At 38.0% G+C, this 21,509-nt stretch overlaps 1 protein-coding gene and 1 pseudogene across 1 annotated transcript in view; both read right to left on the bottom strand.

Annotated features, from left to right (window-relative positions):
• Positions 1-876, bottom strand: part of LOC101568269 — a 35,218-nt pseudogene extending 34,342 nt beyond the window's left edge.
• The window catches only part of Rb1 (RB transcriptional corepressor 1), a 205,735-nt gene extending 187,948 nt beyond the window's left edge, over positions 1-17,787 (bottom strand). The window contains exon 1 of the mRNA XM_004633088.3: positions 17,660-17,787. The gene's annotated coding sequence lies outside the window, so the exon portion shown is untranslated. The remainder of the gene's footprint in view (positions 1-17,659) is intronic.
• Between the last annotated feature and the right edge of the window lie 3,722 nt (positions 17,788-21,509).

The following is a 21,509-nucleotide window of genomic DNA, read 5'->3' as shown; positions in this document are numbered from 1 at the left end:
CTTGATCAGAAAATTTGGGACACTACCGAGTTATATAACGTTAGAGTACAAGTTCTCATATTTCCTGAGTCTTAATTGACCTTAGAAGGTTAGAGTCAAAATGTTGGCTTTCCTTGCAGCCCTTCTTTTTCTCTAATTTTGGTCTGCAAACTTAGGTTGTTAACCATCCAGAAGACAAGCTTCTTAATTTCTTTTCGAAGACAACACCGCTTATTTTAAAATGAACAGTTGGACTATTTGGTAAGTGACTCAAAATAAGTCCATCTGGTGTTTTACGATCTTCATTACCCGCAATCAGATCGGTGAAATCTCTTGAGATGCACGGTGGAGTAATTTTTTCAGAGCCAGTCCTCTTCAATAATAAACATGTGAGTTGGGTGAAACTGTTGAGAGTTTCTGGCAGTTTTACTATTCTCCCATGGAGTCAATATGATGTTGTGATGAGAATCTCGCAAAAAGCTTCTCTGTTGAAGTAAGCAACAAACTCATCTGTAGTTTCATTATAAGCAATCTCTTCAACATTAGCATCTACTGTAGTTTCATCATGGACTTCTTGGTTGCCAATACTCTTGGGTACCAGTTTTGATGGAGCCTTATCACCAAGACCTTCTCTCTCTTTTTTAAGCTTTTTCTTAGCAGTTAATTTTCCTTCAGCTGCTGCTGTTTCCACCGCATGAACATTAAGTGTCACCGCTGCTTATTCTTAATTTCCAAAATGGTGAAGCCTGGGAGAAAGGCAGTTGCTTTCATGGGCTGGACCCTGCCTTCCATTGTGCCATCCCTGGCGAAAGCAGCCTCTTGAGGGTCTGCTATAGCGGCTTTCCTTTTCAAGCCTTTCTTCCCACTGCCGCCACTCTTTTCCCCAGCCTTCCCCATGTTGTTTGTTCCAGTGCATCCATACGGAATCCTGCCTTCATGTTCTTAACAGTATTATGAACCTTTCCAGGACAGTTGGGTGCTGGGCCAATTACACTGCATTCTCTCCTGTCAAATTAATACAAGTGGTTGAATCTTGAGACAGAGGCAAAGGCCTTTGATAGGCAAGCACAGAGTGTAACATTGAAAGTAGTTCTACCTAAAGATGACTTCATTCTAGCAACAAAGTCTTTTCATTACAACCAACCTGCAAATCTCAGACCAAAAAAAAAAGCAACATGACTACAGATATTATGCAAACACATGGAAATTACACAATTCAATCTTGAAAACTCAATAGATCACAAAAGAAATCAAGGAAGACATAAGACAGTTCCTACATTCAAACAATAATGCCAGTACATCACATCAAAACCTTTATGGGACACAATGAAAGCGGTCTTCAAAGGGAAGTTTAGGGTTATAAACACCCATAAAAGTAGAACAAATCCAAATAAATAACCTAATGAAACCCCTGAAGCTACTGGAAAAGCAAAAACAGTCCAAACCCAAAGCTAGTACAAGGAAGGTAATTAATACAGATCAGAGCAGAAATTAGTGAAATTGAGACTAAGAATGCAAAGAATCATTGAATCGAAGAGCTGGTTATTTAAAAGAATAAACAAAATTTTGCCTAATCTTACCCAAAAAATGGGGAAAGAAAATATCCAAATTCATGCATTTAGAAATGAAAAACATGAATTCACAAGAAACAATGCCAAAATCCAGATTATTAGCAATTATTTTTAAAAACTATATTCTAATAAATTGGGAGTATTCAAAAAAGATAAGCAGATTCCTAGCTGAACAACAGCTAAATCTTGGATAAATGGATAAAGAAAAAGTATGTATTTATATACAATAGAGTACTATTCTGCCATACAGATTAACTTGAGTCATTTGTAGAAAAATGGATGCACCTTGAGACTATAATGTTAAGTGAAACAAGTCAGATAAACAAGCTTAAATACAGTTACGCTTTCTCTTACATGAGGAACTCAAAAAGTAAAGAGGGAAAAAAAAGGGCAGGTAAGAGGAAATAGAGAGAAACATCTTTTGCAAAAGGAAAAGGGATGAAGGGATAGAAGGAGAAAGGAGGGAGGGAAGAAGTTTTTAAAAAAGTAATGAGATGCTCATGCATGTATACTACCTCCTCACAAGGAAAATAATCATTGTGTTTTGCTAACAGGTTCTATTTTTTTTTTTTAATATCGAAGGAGAAGAACAAAGTTAGAGATTGATCGGTACCCAACATTAAGACTTACTACAAACCTATGGTAGCAATCATGGTGAGACATTGGTGAAAAAACAGACACTGACCAAGATAAAATAACGAGAGCCCAGAAATATACTTAGATATACAGTCAACTGATGTTTGATAAAGAAGCAAAAGCAATACAGTAAAAAAACAGTATTTTTTCAACAAATAGTACTGAAACAATTGGACATTCACATGCCAAAAAATTACAGACTCATACTATAAACATCATTATTTAACTAAAAATAGATCAGAGATTGAAATGTGAAATGTATATAATCTCCAGAACTCAAGAGAAAAATCTAGTTGACCTTGGGTCTGTGATAGTATTTACATACAAAGCAAGGCACACCCCATATACAAAATACCGATAAGCTGTACTACATTAAAACTTTAAAATTCTGCCTCTGAAAAACTGTAAGACAAGTTGCACAATGACATAAAATATTCGCAAAATATATACTATATATATATGATAAAATACTACTATCCAAAATATACAAGGAAATCTTAAAATTCACTAAGAAAAGATCCCCATAAAAAATAGAAAAAAAATGTGAACAGTCTCACCAAGGAAGAATGGTACATAAGATATAAAAAGACATAGACTTACTGTTCGGCCTGAAATAACTAAATATCCAAGAAAACCTTAATGAAGTAAATCAAGACAAATGAGCCCTACAAATAGTCAAACTAACGTGCTAGACAAAGATTTCAGGCAGCAGTGTAAGGAGGAAAAAATGAAGGAAAACAAGGGTCTTTATATACTGGACAGAACTGGTACTGAATGGCAGATGCTGTGGCATGAATTTGGTTCATTCCCTCTGAAATTCATACTGCACTATGACTGCCATTGTGGTAGCAAGCCAAACTTTAAGGCAGTAATAAGACCATTAGGAGGAAGAATGCCCTTCTCATGGGACTGGGTTAATTCTCAAAGGATTTGGCTCTTAACTTTGATGGGACTGAATTAGTTACCACAACAGCAAGATGTTATAAAGTGAGGTCATGCTTCACATTTCTTTTCTGCATGCTTCTACTTGCCTGTCTGCTTTCGCCATGTTAAGAAGCACAGCCTGAGAACCTCATCAGATGTGGATCTTGGGACTCGGAGCATATAAACCATAACAAAAGTAAACCTCTACAGGCGTGGTTTGTTTTACTGTTTTGTTGTACTTCACAAACACATTTTTTACACAGGGAAGTTTTATGGCAACCCTATTGGTACCAATTTTTCAAGAGTATTCACTATACTCCCTTCATGTCTCTTTATCATGTTTGGCAATTCTCCCAATATTTCAAACTCTCTCCTTATTACTGTATCTATTATGATGATCTATAAATGATGATCTTTACTGGTACTACTATAACTTTTTTTTTTTTTTGGCAGATCCGGGGATTGAACTCAGGCCCTTGCACTTGCCAGGGAAGTGCTTATTCCACTGAGCCATCTCCCCAGCCCCTATAACTATTTTTGGAGAGCTATGAATTGCACCCATATAAAACAATGTACTTAATCAATAAATATATGTGTTCTTGCTGTATAGCTGTGCACACCTGCAATCCCAGCACTTAGGAGCATGAGGCAGGAAGATTGTCTCAAGTTTGAGGCCATCAGGAGGACTGTCATGAGTTTGAGGAAAGCCTGGCTACATAGCTAGATCAAGGCCAACCTTAAAATACACAGAAAGACCCTGTTTCAATCAATCACTCACTCAAAGTGTTCTGTTTCAGGACTGTTCCTTCACATACTATATTTAACTACCTATATACATTCTCCCAGCCTCCCTATTCCCTGAGACACAATATTCAAATTACATCAGCTAGTAACACTAAAATAATCTCTGAGTGTTCAAGTGAAAGGAAGCAGTAAACATCTCATTTTAGGGGCTGGCAGGTTAGCTCAGTTGTCTAAACCACCTTCTTTAGCAAAATCAGTCAGAGGCAAGGGACTGCGGTTTGATCCCCAGCACCACATGCCACACCAGACTCACCCTTAAGGCAGCCTGAGCCAGCCAAAAAAAAAAAAAAAAAATCCTTCACATCTCATTTTAAATCCAAAGCTAGAAATGAACTTAGTACGGAAGACACATCAAAATACAAGAGAAGCTAAATACTAAGCTCTTCAGTCAAACAATTAAGTCCAAATGTAAAGAAAACTTACTGAAACAAATTAAACATGCTACTCCAGTGAATATAAGAATGATTTAAAAAAAACCAGAACAGTCTTAGTACTAAAATGGGAAGTACTAACATTTTAGTAGGCTGGATCCACTATCAAACCAGCCACCATTCTCCTTTAAATCAAAAAGAAATCCCAAGCAAGGGCCTAACTCTCTTCAAATAACCTAAGATGTACCACAAAAGTCTTATATGTTTGAAAAGCAACTGGATCTTGAAGGCACTGTATTCATCAGGAGGGGATGAGTTCAGTAACCAAATATACTGTTAGGAGGTGTGACCTAGTGGGAAGTGGGTCCTTGGATATGACCTAAAGGAACTCTACCCCCTGACCCCTTCTCTCTGCTTTATGGTTGCCATGGATGAGCAGATTTCCTCTGCCAGGCTCTTCCACTACACTTCTGCCTTGGAACCAGCCAACTTTGGACTGAACCACTAGAAACTGTGAGCTAAATAAACTTCTCCTCACTGTTGGTGGGAGTGTAGACTGGTGCAACCATTATGGAAATCAGTGTGGAGACTCCTTAGAAAACTAGGACTGGAAATTCTATTCAAGTCTGCTATCCCCCTACTGGGAATTTTCCCGGAGGAACTGAAAGCATCATATCATAGTGATATATGTGTGCCTATGTTTATAGCAGCACAATTTGTAATAGTCAGGACTTGGAAACAACCAAAATGCCCGTCACATGTGGAATGGTTGAAAAAGATGTGGTACTTTTATATAATGGAGTACTACTCAACTATAAAGAATGATAAACTTGAAGCCTTCATATTTAAGTGGATGCCCCTTAAAGATACACTTATTAGTGAAATAAACCACACCCACATCTGCAAATATCGTATTATCTCCCTAATATAAGGACTTACAATTCCGTATATGACTAGGTTTCTAAATTTCTTTGTAAAAATATGTAAATGCTTATTTCTACTTTTATATAATTATTTTTCCTTCATATTCTGTAAGGACTTAAAGTTCAACATATCAATATCTGATGAAAATACCTATTCCAGGATATGCCAAAATGTTTGATATTTCTACATATAGGATAAACCGAACTGCATATATTGCAGGTTAATAATTAGCTTCTCTTATGGAGGGTTAACAACCTAAGTTAGCAGATCAAAATTTGGAGAAAAGGAAGGGCTGCATGATTGGCCAACATTTTGGCCCTAGCTTTTCAAGGTCAGTGAAGACTCAGGACATAGGAGAACCTGTATTGTAACAACATGTAACTCAGTTGTGCTCCAAATTTTCTGATCAAGAAGATTATGGAGCCACAGAGAAATGTGTTCGAGGATCTAAAGTGAGCCTGGGGAGAGTCACATGGAGAGAAAAAACATTTTCTCAAGCTTTCACAGAGAGCAAATTGGTCAAGTAATGGCCGTGACTCATCCTCATTGACAAAAGGATGTACAAAAGGTGGTACAGGGCTACAGGATAAATTCTGAGAGTACTTGGCTGACCTTCTCAGATACAAAAGTTACATTTTTGGGTATATAGGTCTTGCTATATCATGGTCTTAACCATCCAGTAGAAAAGTATAAAAATGAGGTATATAAAGTAAATCCATATTAATACAATGAGCTGTAAAAGGTTCAAGTCAATAACTTCTGAGGATAATCCACTAATATTATAGACTGCTAGACAGTGTTAGATGTTTAGTTGAATTCAAACACTTATAGTATTTAGATGCCAATAGAATATTCAACTCCGACAGGACAAAAAAATAAATAAATAAAATTTTTTTTTAAAAAAAGGAAATGGAAAGAAGCAGTCAATGCTCTAATTAGCTTCGTCTCCTTTTTTCACTTGTTTGTACTTTTTCTTTTCTTAATTTCTTATACATTGCTCCAGTTTTTTTCTTCTTCCAATTTTATGTGTATATATCTGGTAATATGAATAGCTGGTTGTAAGACAATACCATGTATTACAACAAATACTGTGAAGTTCATATTACTTTGGTAAATAAAATTCTGTACGAGTTGTCAAAAAAATAAATAAATAATTAAATAATTTTTTTTAAAAACTCCTCCATTAGGTTCTGGGTATTGGCATTTTTGTCCCAGCAAAAGTAAAGTTACTAATACAGGGAACTGGTACCAGGAGGGTAGTCACTGCTGTGCCTGTATCTAACTAGGTGGTTCAGAAGCCTCTGGAACTTATTTACAGGAAGAGTTTAGAAAAATTTGAAGGAGTGATGCTAGAGAAGTCCTAGATTGCTGTAAGCAGAAATGAGGAATTATAGTTGGAGCTCAGAGGACCAGAATACTAATAAGCATACAGATTATAAAACATAAACTCATGAGGTTTCAGTGAGGAACAATAACTCCATTAGCAGTTGGAGTAGAGGCCAGTTTGTCCATATCATCAGATTTTTTGTGGGGCTGAATTTAAAAATGGTAGACTAATTAACTGGCAGAGGAAATTTTGAGGCAGCCCAGTGTTCACACTGTGCCACAAGTATTGCTGGGTGCTCTTATCCACATCTACAGTAAAAGTCAAAAAAGAAAAGAATTGAATGAATTGAAAAACTTGTAGCCAGAAACTGCCTGCTCAGTAAAGTGTTCAGAAACTGTTCACTAAACTGGTTACTGAACAGATGAGCATGAAAAAGCAGTCAAGTGCTTTCCAGCTGCACATTAGGAAAAGTGACTTACGGGCATCTCATTAATCAGTAGGAAACACCTACCACAGCCTCAAGGTGCAAAAGGGTAAACCTTTGAGAGCCATGGGGACCCAAGATCACTCGGGTCTACCTAGGAAAGTATTTCCCAGAATTCATCTATCCAGCACTCAAGCTGATGCAGCCATGGGCTGGGGTTGGGAGGAAGCCTACTTCTCCAGGTGGCAACAGATCTCGGTTGGTTTCATCCACACAGCACTGTTTTTTCAAAGCATAGAGAAGTCAAGAAGGATTTCCACACACACACTGGAAAGTAGACTTTGGAAGCCAAGCAGTATGCTTCTCAGCAAAATGCATACAGCTATGAGACCAAAGCCAAAGGTACAAAGGAGATCCCTGGATATTGGAAATTCCAGAAATGTGGAACGTCACCTTAGAAAAGTTGCAAGCAGAGCCAAACCAAGAAAACAGTCATGTAGGCTATAATTAGCAAGGCCACAGGAGCAGGCCTTACCAAGTCCTTTGGAGGTGAAATCTCATCACAATCTGCCCCCATAGCCACAGGATTCAATTTTTTTTTTTTTTAAAGAAGGACAGGTTTATTTAGCTCACAGTTACTGGAGGTTTCAGTCCATACTCAGTTGGCTCCAAGGCAGCCTGGCACATGGCAGAGAGCAACCTTTCATGACAGTGGCAAAGAGCAAGAGCACACAAAAGAAGTAGCAGCAGCTCAGACAGCTAGCTTCTCTTCCCCCTTACATTGTAATGCAAATTATCTGCTCCTGGGCAAGTGCAGCATCCACACCCACAATAATGAATCACTAACTCCAGAAGCAGCCTCAAGACTGCATGAGGCTTTTGGGGGACAACTATACACAAACCATAACATTCCACCCCTAGACCCGCAAAGACTCATGCACATCCCTTGATGCAAAAGACATTCTAGTCCATCTCTATGAGTTGCCAAAGTTCAAACAGTTTCAGCATTGCTGAAAAGTCCAAGTCTCAAGTCTCCTCTCCAAGATCCAAGGCAAACTCAACTATGAGCCCCCATACAAATGAAACCTTAAACACTTGGAACATTCAAAGGCATAAGATAAACATCACCATTCCAGAAGGTACACACAGTAGGATACCAAGCATTGGGACCAACACAAGTCCAAAATCCAGCAGGGCAAACATTAAGTCCTGCAGTTCCATGTGGGACATCTGAAGCAATTTGTGCCATATTATGAATTCCATGTGGCTCCGCCCCTATGGCACTTATGCTGGTAGCTCTTATGGATTCCCTCTGAGGTGGGCTTTGCTACCTCCTTGCAGCTTCCTTTAGATGATCCATGTTCCTGGCTTTTGCAAACTTCTAGGGTTTCCACTGAATATGCTTCTTACTCACAGCTTCACACACTGCCCTCTCAGGGGCAAACTAACTGGCCTCCCAGGCCTTCTTCTGAAATCAAAGTAGAAGCCTTCTTAACCTCAGAACTCCTGAATTCTGCAAGCACCTAAAACCAATGCCATGTGGATGGTGCCAAGGTCTGCTGCATATAGATAGTAGCAGTAGCCGGGCTTCCTTCTTTCTTGGATGTAGGAGTTGAGTGACTAGATCTCTGAGCACTCTGACCCTGATTCCGAGGAATATATTCTCCATGCCGGCACTATTCTGGAACATGGTGCAGCTACTGCTGCCATTCTGGAACCTAACCTCAAGATTCAATTTTTGCCCTGTGGAGTTTTGGTCTGGGCCCACTTCCTACCCCACTATTTCTGCTTTTTGGAACAGAAATGTTTATATTATGCCATGTGTGTTGAAATACTTCTTTTTATTTATTTTTTTATTTTATTTTATTTATTTATTTATTTATTTTTTTGCAGAACCGGGGATTGAACTCAGGCCCTTGCGCTTGCCAGGGAAGCGCTTATTCCACTGAGCCATCTCCCCAGCCTTCTTTTTATTTTTACAAGGACTTGAAACAAAGAGTTTACCTTAAATCCTAGAAGAAATGTTCAACTTAGACCTTCAGCAATGTTGGAACTGTTAATACTTGGTGACTCTTAGAAATGGGACAAATGCATTCCACACACTGAGTTTTCTGGGGGACAGGGAAGAATGTTATGGTTTATACCTAAAACATCCCCCAAATGTTCATATGTTTGGAAGATGACTGGATCACAGGGGAGGTATATTCACCAGTGAATTTATTCACGTGTGAATTCACTAGCTAAAAGCTCTGTTAGGAGATGGGGCCTGTTTAGCGATGAGTCAGCAGTGGCATGACCTAGAAGGATGCACTCTTGTCCCTGGGTCCTCCTCTCTCTCTGATTCCTGCCTGCCAGGAGATGAATAGCTTTGCTCCACCAGGATTTCCACCATGTGTTTCTGCCTCAGAGCCACTGACTTCAGACTAAACCAGTGGAAACTGTGAGCCAATAAACCTCTCCTCCTTGAAGTTGTAGATGTCAGGTATTTTGTCCCAGCAATGGAAAATGACTAGTAAGAAAAGTTCTAAAAAGAAATTAAGGGGCTGATGAGACAGCTCAGCAGACTAAGTGCCTGCTTAGGTAAGCACCTGGACTGGGGTTTGATTCCTTACACTGTATGCCATGCCAGTTCTGCCCACAGGTGTGCTAACTGGGCCACTGAGTCCAGGTGTGGTGGTGCACGCCTGTAATCCCAGCACTTTAGAGGCTGAAAACAGGAGGATCACTACTAGTCTGAGCTGCATAGTAAGACCCTGTACCAAATACACTTAAAAAAAAAAAAAAAGAAAGAAATCAGAAGTGCTTGTTATAGTTACTTTCTCAATACAGAAACAGAATACCTAACATAGACAACTTAAAGGAGGACAGGCTTACTTTGGTCATAGTTTGCAGAGATTTCAGTCTGTAGCTGGTTCTACAGCAGGGTGACATAGCAGAGGGGCATAGCAAAGGAAAGCAGCAGCCATGAAGGAAAGAGGAGAGATTTGTCAATCCTGTCTGTCTGTCTGCCTGTCTGGCTGGCTGGCTGGCTATCCATCCATCCTTCTAGGACACAGCCACAATAATTAACCTCTTCCTACCTAGCTTCAACATCACACCCAGCTATAAATCCTTCAGTGGACTAATCCAGTTTCACACACCCATGACACAGCATCAGACCCATGATCTAGTCACCTCTCAAAAGCCCCACCTATAGCACATGAGGCGTTGAAGGGACATCTAGATATAGCCCATAACAATGCTACTCCAATGAACACATAAATGGTAAGACGGAACAGCTTCCTTATTGCTGATATGCATAAAGTTTTAGTAGGCTGTATATTTTATCAAACCAGCCACAACTTACCCTTAAAGCCTAATTCAGAGCAAATTTCTAACTCTCTTTATGTATATGAATTGTGAATGTTATGGTTTGGATCTAAAATGTCCTTCAAGCCTCATGTGTTCAGTGGTGGGGCTTCTGGAAGGTGACTATATCACTGGAGCACTATACTCAGTAAATTAATCAACTGATGAGTTCATAGGTGAAATGTACCCTTAGGAGACACAGCCTGGCTGGAGAGAATGAGTCACTAGGTACATAACCCGGAAGTGTGTATCCCTGTCCCTGGATCCTCCGTTCTCTCTGCTTCCTGGCTGCCAGAGGTTGAGCAGCTGTCCCATACCATGTACTTCTGCCATGCTGTTTATGCCCTGGGGCTAGCTAACATACATGAACTGAAAACTGTGAGCCAAATAAGCCTGGCCTTTAAGCTGCAGTGGTGAGTATTTTAACCCATCAAAGGGAATGAGGCTAATACAGAAATATGGTGCCAGGAGTAGAGTTGTTGCTGGGACTATAACTGGCACTGTGCAGCAGAAGCCTTCAAGCCTGGTTAATATGGTAAATCTGGAAATGTGTGGATAACAGAGCAAGAGAAAGTATAGAAAGCTGTCTAGAGAGCTAAATGAGTGGTTCTGGCTAAAGCTCAGAAGTGCTGATAATAATGGGGATGCCACAGGTCAGGTTCCTGAGGGCTTAGATGGGAATGAAGACTATTTGGAAATAGACTTGAGCCCACGGGTGTCATATTTTGGCAAAGAACTTATCTTCATTTTGCCCATGCCTTCAGACTTTGTATGAGGTTGAGTTTAAACATTACAGACAAATTAACATGCAGAGAAAATTTCAAGGTAATCCAACATCCACACTGTAGCTGGGTACTATGGGATGCTTTTAGCCCAATCTATATTGAGAATCAGGAATTAAAAGTAGAAAGAAATTATACGAAAAATGTATAATTTTCACAGAAAGGAAATACTTATAAAGTTCAGATGAAGGAAAGTATGTTTGCTGAAAATATTAATGTCACTAAAAAGGAAATCACATACTTTACACCAGGACAATAGGAAAAAAATGCCTTGAGCCATCTCAGCAATTGGCCAAACCCCACTCATAGCAGACTCAATGGTGTAAAAACATGAAGATGTTTGAAAGACTCTGCCTTGACAAAAGAGCCTCAAGATGACTTGGTTACTCAGGGTGTCCTAGGGAAGTATATACCCAAGTACATACTTGGCCACCGCAGCCATAAGGGTTTGACTTTGCTCAAGCTGGCTGCAGACCTTGACATTATCCAAGTATTACGGGCTCTGAAGGCATGAAGAATACAAAAGCTATGGAGGGTTAGTGGAGGCTTCCACCTAGATTTTGGAAGAAGACCTCAAAGGTCAGCCAATGTGGTTGTATGAGAGGACCACAGTTCCTGCCAGGAGTCCCAAGAAGACAATGCACAAATCTGTAAAAGTGAAGCCAAAGATGAAGTGGAGATACCAGAAAGTTGGAAATGCCAGGAACATGGAACATGTGGTAAGGAAAATCACAGTTAGTAACGAACCCAGCCTGAGAGAGGTCACATAGGCTGTAACCAGCAAGGACATAAGGGCAGAGCTGCACAGGCATTTTCAAGCTCCCATCTCATATAACCTTGTCTAAGATGCTGGACATAGAGCTATGGGACTAAATGTTTGACCTGCTGGATTTAAGTCCTATTTTGGTTTTATTCCTTTCTACCTCTATATTATTCTCTTTTGGAATGGAAATACTTATCCTGTGCTGCTGCATGTTAGAAGGATTTACCTTTCTTTTTTTATTTTTATAGAAATTCACAGCTAAGGATTAAATGCCTTCAGTCTCTTAGAAAGACTTGAGATTTGGATTTTTTTGGCAGTCTGGAACTGTTAAGACTTTGGTGAGTCTTACAGATGGACTAAATATATCTTACCTAATGAAATGGATAAAAGCCTTTAGGGAAGCCAGAGGAGGAACGTTATAGCTTATACTCCGCCTGTGACATTAAATGAAGAGAAGGCTGGATGACAGCACATTTGTTTAAAACATAACTTACTGAATATTTGAAGCTCTCTGTTGAGACCTACTGCTTGGAAAAGATTCCCTATTAATACAAAATCCACTAAGCAGATCATCAGTAAAGGAATAATTTTGACTTTCAAATATATTATTTAAGAAATCTATTTTAATCCAGGTATGGTGACACAATCCTGTAATCCAAAACTCTTAAGAGGCTGAAGTAGGAGGATTACAAATTCAAGCCAAACCTGGGCAACTCAGCTACTCAGCAGGATCCTGTCTAAATTGTAAAAGTAAAATAAAAAAGCTGGAAATGTAGATCAAAATTAACAGGCCCTAGATTTAATCCACATACCATCAAGGCACACATGTGCACACATGTGTGCACACATACACACACACACACACACACACACACCCCTCACACACTTTTTAAGGCTAGCTTCCAAACACAGTGACTGATTCCTCTGATGGGAATCTAAGCAAAGAAAATTGAGAACTTTCTAGAAATTCACCACTTTAGAAGTCCTTAAGAACTTTCATGAATTATAGGAAGAGGTAAAAATAGCAACATCAACAGGAGTTGGAAGAAATTATTTCATCCCTCATGGGTAATTACTCTCATGGGTAAATGATCTACATTCCTTCAACTGAGGAATTAACTTTAAGTGTGGGTGACAGAAATAACAAGAGAAGCCAGGTGTGGTGGCACATGCCTATAATTCCAGCACTTAGGAGGCTAATGTAGGAGGATCACTGTGAGTTTAAGGCCAGACTAGACTACACAGCAACACCATTTCAGAGAGAGAAAGAGACAGAGACAGAGATGGAGACAGAGAAACAAAGAGACAGAGAACACACTAGAAATGCAACCTGAAGAGGTGAATGAATTACTGTAACCTTAGGATAAAATGTTAATGAAGAAGGAATTGCTTCTTATGGATGAGTAGAGAAAGTGGTTTCCTAAAATATATTCTTCCTTTGATGAGAAGGCTGTGAGCATTGTTGAAATGACAAAGAACTTACAATGTCACATAAACTTAGTTGATAAAGTAGCAACAGGATTTGAGAGAACTGACTCCAGTTATGATAGAAGCTGTACTATGAACAAATATTACTGCATGCTACAGAGAAATTTTTCATGAAAGGAAGAGTCAATCAATGCATCAAATTTCACTATCATCTTATTTTAAGCAACTGCCACTTCCACTCCAACCTTTAGCATTCACCACCTTCATCAGTCAATAGTCATCAACATATTACAACTTGCTTTAAGCTCTGACAAACATAACATATTTTAGCAATAACATTTTGTTTTGTTTTGTTTTTTGAACCGGGGATTAAACTCAAGACCATGTGTTTGACAGGCATACGCTCCTACCACTGAGCTATCTCTCCAGCCCTACAAGCACTTTTGTGTGTGTGTGTGTGTGTGTGTGTGTGTGTGTATGTGGTACCAGAGGATTGTACTCAGGACCTTGTGCTTGCCAGGCAGGTGTTTATGCCACTGAGCTATCTCCCTGATCCAGCAATAAAATACTTTAATTAAGGTGCTATATATACTTTTTTAGATGTAATATTATTGCACAGCAAATAATTATAGTACAGAATAAACTTGTTTTATTTGCACTGGGAAAATAAAAAAAATGCGGAACTCATTTCATTGCAGTATCTACTTCATTTCAATAGCCTGGAACCAAATTTGTAGTATCTCCAAAGCATATTTTATATATATACATATATATATATATATTATGTTATATATATAATAAATTTTTACCTTTTACCCAATACAGCTTCTCTTCGCCACATCCAAATCATCAGCATGACTATTCTTAGGTTTTGAAGGTATTATTAAGTAAAATAAAGGTTACAGTATTTGAACACATACTATGACAGTTCATCTGATTACCAAGCTGGACATATGTCTCTAACAGGCAAGGAACACATAGAGCACAGATACGCTAGACAATGAAATGATTCAAATCCCCAGCAGGGAGAGTGAGACAAGAAGTTTCATCACACTACTCAGAACAGAACATAATTTTAAACTTAGGAATCATTCATTTCTGGAATTCTCCATTTAATATTTTTGCACTGCAGTTGACTACAGGTAACTGAAAATGTGGAAAACAAAATCTCAAGTAAGGGAGAACTAATATCAAGCTAAACTTTTCTGCCTTGATGTCCAAACCCTTTTCCATCTCATTACACTGCTATTTGAGATGCAGGAAAGAAAAAAAAAAAAAAAATTCTAAAACTGATTCACCTTGAGCCACAACAAGAACACCATTCCTAGCCAATTTTTAATGAAAAGTTCCTTATTCATATGCTATGAATACAGCATAAACAAAAAAAAATCTAATTCTGATAACAATCATAGCTAAAATGTCCATTAAGGAAACAATTTTCTAACTAAAGTACCATAAAGCTTTCATTAAAGAAGATTCATGGAGACTTTCATGAATACATAAACAACTTTCCTAACTCCTAAAGAGTTAATAAGGATTTTTTTAAAAAATCAACACCTACCCATTTAAAAATGCAACCGCTTAGGGGCTGAGACTGTAGCTCAGTGGTAGAGTACTTACCAGCATATGCAAGGACCTGAGTTTGATCTCCAGTGCCAAAAACAAGCAATCATTTAACTTCTTCTAAACACTATTCTCATAATAAAATCAACAAGATTAGCCCTTAAGTGATAATGGCTGCTTGAATACACAGCCATTCGCATAGGCAATCATTGATACCAATAAATGCTTAATGTGCATTAATATATTTAATGTGCACAATGACTCCAAGTTTCTGAAAATTTTGTTAGCCTGTTTTACAGATAAAAAACTAAAGGTTGGTGGGGCCAGGGAGATAGCTCAGTAGAATAAGCGCTTGCCTGGCAAGCACAAGGGCCTGAGTTCAATCCCAGGTTCCGCTAAAAAAAAAAAAAAGCCCTAAGAAAAAAAAAAAAAAAAAAAAAAAAAAACTAAAGCTTGGAGATTTTAAGTAATTTGTTTAAATTATGGAGTTCAGTTCAGTTTTTGTTTTTTTTATAATCACTAATGCAGCAATTGAACCTAGGGACTTACGCATGCTAGACATGCACGCTACCACTGACCTACATTCCCAGCCCTTTTTATTTTTATTTTGAGATAGGGTTTCACTGAGTTGCCCAAGCCAACCTCACACTTGCCATCCTCCTGTTTTGTTCTCCTGAGTAGCTGGAATTACAAATGTACTCCCTCTTGCCCAATTAATTCCAAGTCTTAACCCATTATCTAGTCCAATCTACTTTCACTCACCAAAAAGAATTCCCCCAAATTACCTTTCTCTTCTTCAGGTAAGATAGACAACTACCACTAGAAGAGATGCATTTGACATAGATTTATTGTCACTACCTACACTTGTTCTTGTTCAGAACACTGTATGTTCTGTGGGTATGTTCACACTGTTTCTGAGAAATTACTGGAAAAACAGAAGCTAAATTCTCAGACCAATCCTCAAAAACTAGACAATCACTTAAAATAACATGTCAGGGAAAATTTTATTGAATTATTACAAGGCAAAAAGATATCATCATCTTCTATCATACCCTCTAAAAAGGTACCCCCAACCCCAAAGATAACATTAAGTTCTTTTATTGTCTTCCTCTAGCATACAACCAAGAGTGATTTCACACATCCTTGTCTCCATCATGAAGTTATTTTAGTAAATGGAATTTAAATTATACCAGTTTTAAGGGAAGGTAGGAACAAAGCTAGGAAGACACAGTTTAGATAATAAAGTAGATGCACATATACACTTACATATTTAAGTCTAAAGCCTAAAAGAGCCTTTACTATTAAAACTATTACAGTTCAGTACCAAAAAAGTTGTGAATTAGGATAGAACTCTAATTACCATACTGCATTTGAAAACAAATTTGGAGCACAACACACTTATAAACTGAAAACAAACTTATAAACTAGAACATGTATTTATGAATATTCCATAAAAGCCATTTCTAACTTTCTAAAAATTAAGAGCTAATATTTGAAGAAAAGGGACACTTGGAGCTATCACTTCATTCAATTGTATATGCACAAAAAAATAGCTTTATACATAAAGTAACCAACTCAGTAAAATACACATTAGATGCTTTAGAATAATTATATCCAAGTCACATATCCAAGATACTTCAGTGTTCTTCTCATTTTAGATAAGGAGTGGTTACTGTGTTCAAATTCTTGGACTTTTGAAACTTGTGTTCTTTTTTATCACCAGAGATTTTTTTAAAAAATCTTTTTAAAAGTTTTACTACTACGATAATAAGAAAGCACCTATTAGGTGTGATTCTTAACAGTAACTGTCAAATCATAAAAATGTTCACAGTTTTTGACTCAGTAATCCAATTTGTAAGAATTTCTTCTAATAAAAATATCAGATATCATTAATTAATGTATTTAACAAATCATCAAGGACTCATTTTGTGCCAGGTACTATTTTTGTGTATAAGCATGTATCTCACATTGTTTAACAGCATCAAAAATTTGGGGAAAATCCTTACCAATATAAATCAGAATGTGTCTAACAGAAAAAAATATTATACTGTCACTATAAACTATATTGCCAAAACTACTTCAGAAAACATAAGAAAATTTTTATGATGTTAAACAAAAATTACATGTAAAAATATATAACCATGTGTATAATACCAAATTTGAATTTGAGATATTTCCTAAGGATTCTGGTCTAGATAAATTAACCTCTCTGTACCCAGTATCTTCATGTATAAAATTAAAATTTTACATGTAAAATGAAGATTTTATATCTTCAATTACTAATAACCTATTCTGAAAGTATGTATAATATTCCCCAAGTTCATATGAAAACAATACCCGGTTCCACAAAAAAATAAAATAAAATAAAAAAATAAAAACATATGAAAACAATAGTAAATATTTTCTGCTGTTATTATTACATATGTACATATATGTGCAAAGAAAAACTGGAACAAATATAGCAAGATATTATAAATTCTAACAAAACTAACTCTAAAACAATGAAGAAAGTCGAGCACTGATAAAAATTACTTTTAAGACATGACTGTGTTTCTTGGAAGTCCTTGTATCATAGGGAAGTGTTTATGAATCAAATATGATATGCAAGATTTGCTTTTAAATACTGGAGCAAAGTTTATGTAAGGAGATTTCTTTCTAAACATCTTTAAAGTTATCATGGTAAGCTACCTCTAGTTAATGGAATTATTACTGGTTTTTATTTTCTTTACGTTTTCTGTTTCAAATTTTCTAGAGTGATCTGAACTATTTTTAAAATGAGAAAAATAAATTTCAAAATACTTAAGAAAATCCTTACCAATACTCCATCCACAGATGAAACTTTCTCCCAAGTTAACCAAGCTCTTTCTCTGACACAGTCTGCTATCTTTAATTTCTGACATAATGCAGTAAAATCAGGTTCTTCAGTTTCTTCAAATTCAAGCCTGACAAATGAAAATAATCACATAATAGACATACACAAATTAAACTGATTAAGTAAACATTTTTCAACACTTTGAATATAAAAGCACTATTCTGAAATAAAACATTAAATATTTTTAGAATTCATCTTTTAAAAAATTACACTTATAATTTAAACATATGTATATCTTTTTCATAGACTTCCTAAAATAAGAATATTACACAGTGAAAAATGTCTGCTGGCATGGTGAATCAAATATAATCCAGGGCCAGCGAGATAGCTCAGCAGACTAAGTGCCTGGTTAGGCAAGTGCAAGGACAGGGGTTTGATCCCTGGCACCACATGCCACACTGCCCCTGCCTCCAGGCATGCTAAGCCAACTACTACCAAAACTGGGTGTGCCTATAATCCCAGAAGCAGGGAGGCTGAAAACAGGAGGGTCACTACGAGTCTGAGTCATGTAGTGAGACCCTGTGCCAAATTATAAATATACATACACACACCAAAGCAAAGTTCAAATTTTCAAAGCAGCTCTGTGAAAGAAAAATGCAATAGCCTGGGATATAGCTTATGGCACAAAACAAAACATGTCTGCCTGGCAAGCACAAAACAAAACAAATAATAATCAACACTCTTTGGGAAAATGGAATAATAACAGCAAGAAAAGTCCATACTAATATTACACATACAATTCAGTATCATTTACTTTGCTAAGCTGCAGTTTGTATCAATATTTTATATAATCTCCCTATTACTAGTTCTCATAATTAGCCTGATATTAATCATTGCATCGCTTATTTCAGACCTCCCCTCCCCTTTTTTGTGTCTTTTTCAGACAGGGTCTCACTATGCAGTTCAGGCTGGCCCTGAACTCACTTTGTAGCCCCAGCTGGTCTCGAACTTACAACAATTTTCCTTCTACAGCCTTCTGAGTGCTGCAATTCCAGGCATGTGCTCCCCTTGACCTTGTTGAACCAAGATCACCATTCAATAAGTTCCTGTTAGCAATTTTTCATTCATTTACTATCTTCGTGACATCTAACAATAGTATTACTAATAATACAAAAGCATCACTTAACTTTTGCATATTTACTATGACTCTATGTAAAGTGTCTCAGATGCAGGGTTTCACTGACTACTCACACCAGATACAATAAGCCAGTACTTTAATTATCTGTTTTACAGATGTCTACCAAACCAGCTAAAGCACTGACTTGAGATCCTAGCCAGGTAAAAATAAACCACGATACCAACCAAACAGACTAACACTGCAATCCAAGCCCTTCCCCACCATTCTAGACTGCCTTCCTCAGCCCTATTTGTTCTTCATTATTTCAATACTGAAGGTGTAGCATCCTCTTCCCTTAGTTTACCTTCCAACTATATGGCGTAGGTCAGAAACACTGAAACAGAAATAACATCTCAAGCTTCAGAGTAGAAATGGACTCTGTCACAGCACCTGCAGTTGGACAGGGCTCTGACTATATCCCTAAGCAAGATTCTCAGCTTCAAGACTGCCAGGCAGGGGGCCTGCACCTTAGCTCAGTTCTTTAAGTGGCTGCTTCAACAAAGCAGTCAGGCTCAGGCTGCTGTGGTTCCATCCCCACAACTCAAGCCAAATGCCAAACCTGCCCTGAAGGCATTCGGAGAAAAAAAAAAATTCTTATTCCATTAAGAAAAAAAAAAAAAAAAAAGACTGCCAGGCAGTGGTCTTGCCCTTGCTAACTATAGTCACTGCCACATAACATTTCAATCAATGACAGAGGCAGTATACAACAGTTGTCCCATAAGATTATAATGGAGCTGGAAACATTCCACCACCTAATGACACCGTAGGTAACATAAGGTCCAAGCACAATGCCATTACTCAAGTGTTTTTAGTGATACTAACATAAACAAATCTACTGTGCTGTCAGTATCACACATTCTATTATCTATAGCACATAATACTTAACAATAAATGGCTGTTACTGGGTTATATATTTATCATACTATACTTTTCATCGTTGCTTTAGAGCTTACTCTCACTCTTAAAAGAACGTTCACTGTAAAACAGTATGCTGTATTATGGTAGCAGGAACGTCACACATCTTGCTTGCGGCAAGAAGTTGTATGAACTAACTGACCTATACCATCTAGGATATAAGTGCACTCTTATAATTTGCATAATATTCATCAAATGATGCAGTGATCTGTGCTAATGGAAATTTTCATGGGTATAGAAAAATGAAAATAGACTTTTACATGCATTTGCCTTATAAGAGAATTTCTGATAATTCCATCATGTAAAGATACATAAAATAATGCGTTTCAAAAAAAGGAAAACAAGGTCCTTCTTTTCCAGGTGATGACAGCAACTTTAAATATTTCTGTTTATTCTACAGTAACCAAAAATGCTCCCAAAGCTGTGTGAATATATTAGAGTATCTATTACTGTTCTTTCCGAAGGGAAATTTTCAAGCACTATTTAAGAGCTTAAGAAAAAGTTAAAATGATATTTTTCCTAAAACATCCCACAAATCTAGCTTTCTTTCCCTCACTAATACGATTTTAACTGGCCACTAAATCCACTTAAATACCTGGATTTTAAATAGTCTTGCACAATCCATTTCCAAAATCTTGCTCCAATCTCACAATTTGCCCTGAATTCTGTTTGGGGAGTGAAACGAAAGACAGCTATTCAATGACAATAAAGGCTTGGTGATGGACCGGAATGGGAGAAAGAGTGGTGGGGAACAGAAACAAGTCTTATTTCCCTGCAATCATCTGTCTGCCATCTCAAAGCAAAAGCACTGCTGACAATAATGACAATTATACTTTTTAAGTTTAGTTGCTTAATCACAAAGTGTCCCAATAGAGAAAAATAAGCTCTTGAAATGCAATGGACATTTCCCTGTAGTGTTCTACAGCATTCACAAGGTCTTGTTCAAATTTGAATTTTATTTAAGAAGCCGGTAGGAAACGTTCCTGTGAGAACACCACTAACTTTATACCAACCAAAAACAGACTCAAAAAGAGGCAGCAGGATTCTTGCTAGCTGAAAGTCAAAAGCAAAACTGGAAGAAATAATGAGGCATGCTGAGGTCGACTAAGACGCGGAAAGGTTCCTACGCGATGGGGAGAAAAAGGGAAGTTAGAAACTTCTAAGCACTTACGCCTCAAAAGTCTTATGAAACTTTTGCCGATATACCAGTTCCCCTAAAAAGTTATACGTTCTATCAATCAGCACAGATGGCCGTAAGCCTCCAAGGCCTTAAAGCATTGTTCTAAGAAAACCTCACAAAGCCACTAAGTCAGTATCCCGTGGGCAATGACAACCACGGCCCTATTTCACACCCAAGGCCTTTCCCAGGGCTTGGCTGTGTGGGTGCAGTGCACGCCCGGAGGAAAAGACGCCCAACTGTTGCATCGCTGGACACCTAACAAAGTCAAACGACCCCGGGAGTACGCCAGATCTCCACAGGAAAAAAAAAAAAAAACTACAATTCATTTCTGTATCCTCGTGTGTGAGTGTGTGTGTGCGTGTGCGCGCGCGCGCGTTCGCTGGAGGCTCGCAGCGCCCGGCCGCCTCCGAGCCTGTCTCGCCGGCGGAAACACTGCACCTGTCACTTCGCTCAGGACCCGAGCCCCACCCGCCCGGCACCTGTCAAGCCGGAGCCGAGACCCCTCGGAGAACGCCCTCGGCCGCTCGCGCACGCAGAGCCGCGACACCGCGCTGCCCACGCCGCGCCGCGGAAGGGGACCG

This window comes from Octodon degus, unplaced genomic scaffold (genome assembly GCF_000260255.1).
Source record: "Octodon degus isolate 3935 unplaced genomic scaffold, OctDeg1.0 scaffold00051, whole genome shotgun sequence".
In the NCBI taxonomy this organism is placed as follows: Eukaryota; Metazoa; Chordata; class Mammalia; order Rodentia; family Octodontidae; genus Octodon; species Octodon degus.
Note: the sequence above shows the minus strand (reverse complement) of the source record. Positions and strands in the feature narration are given on the sequence as shown.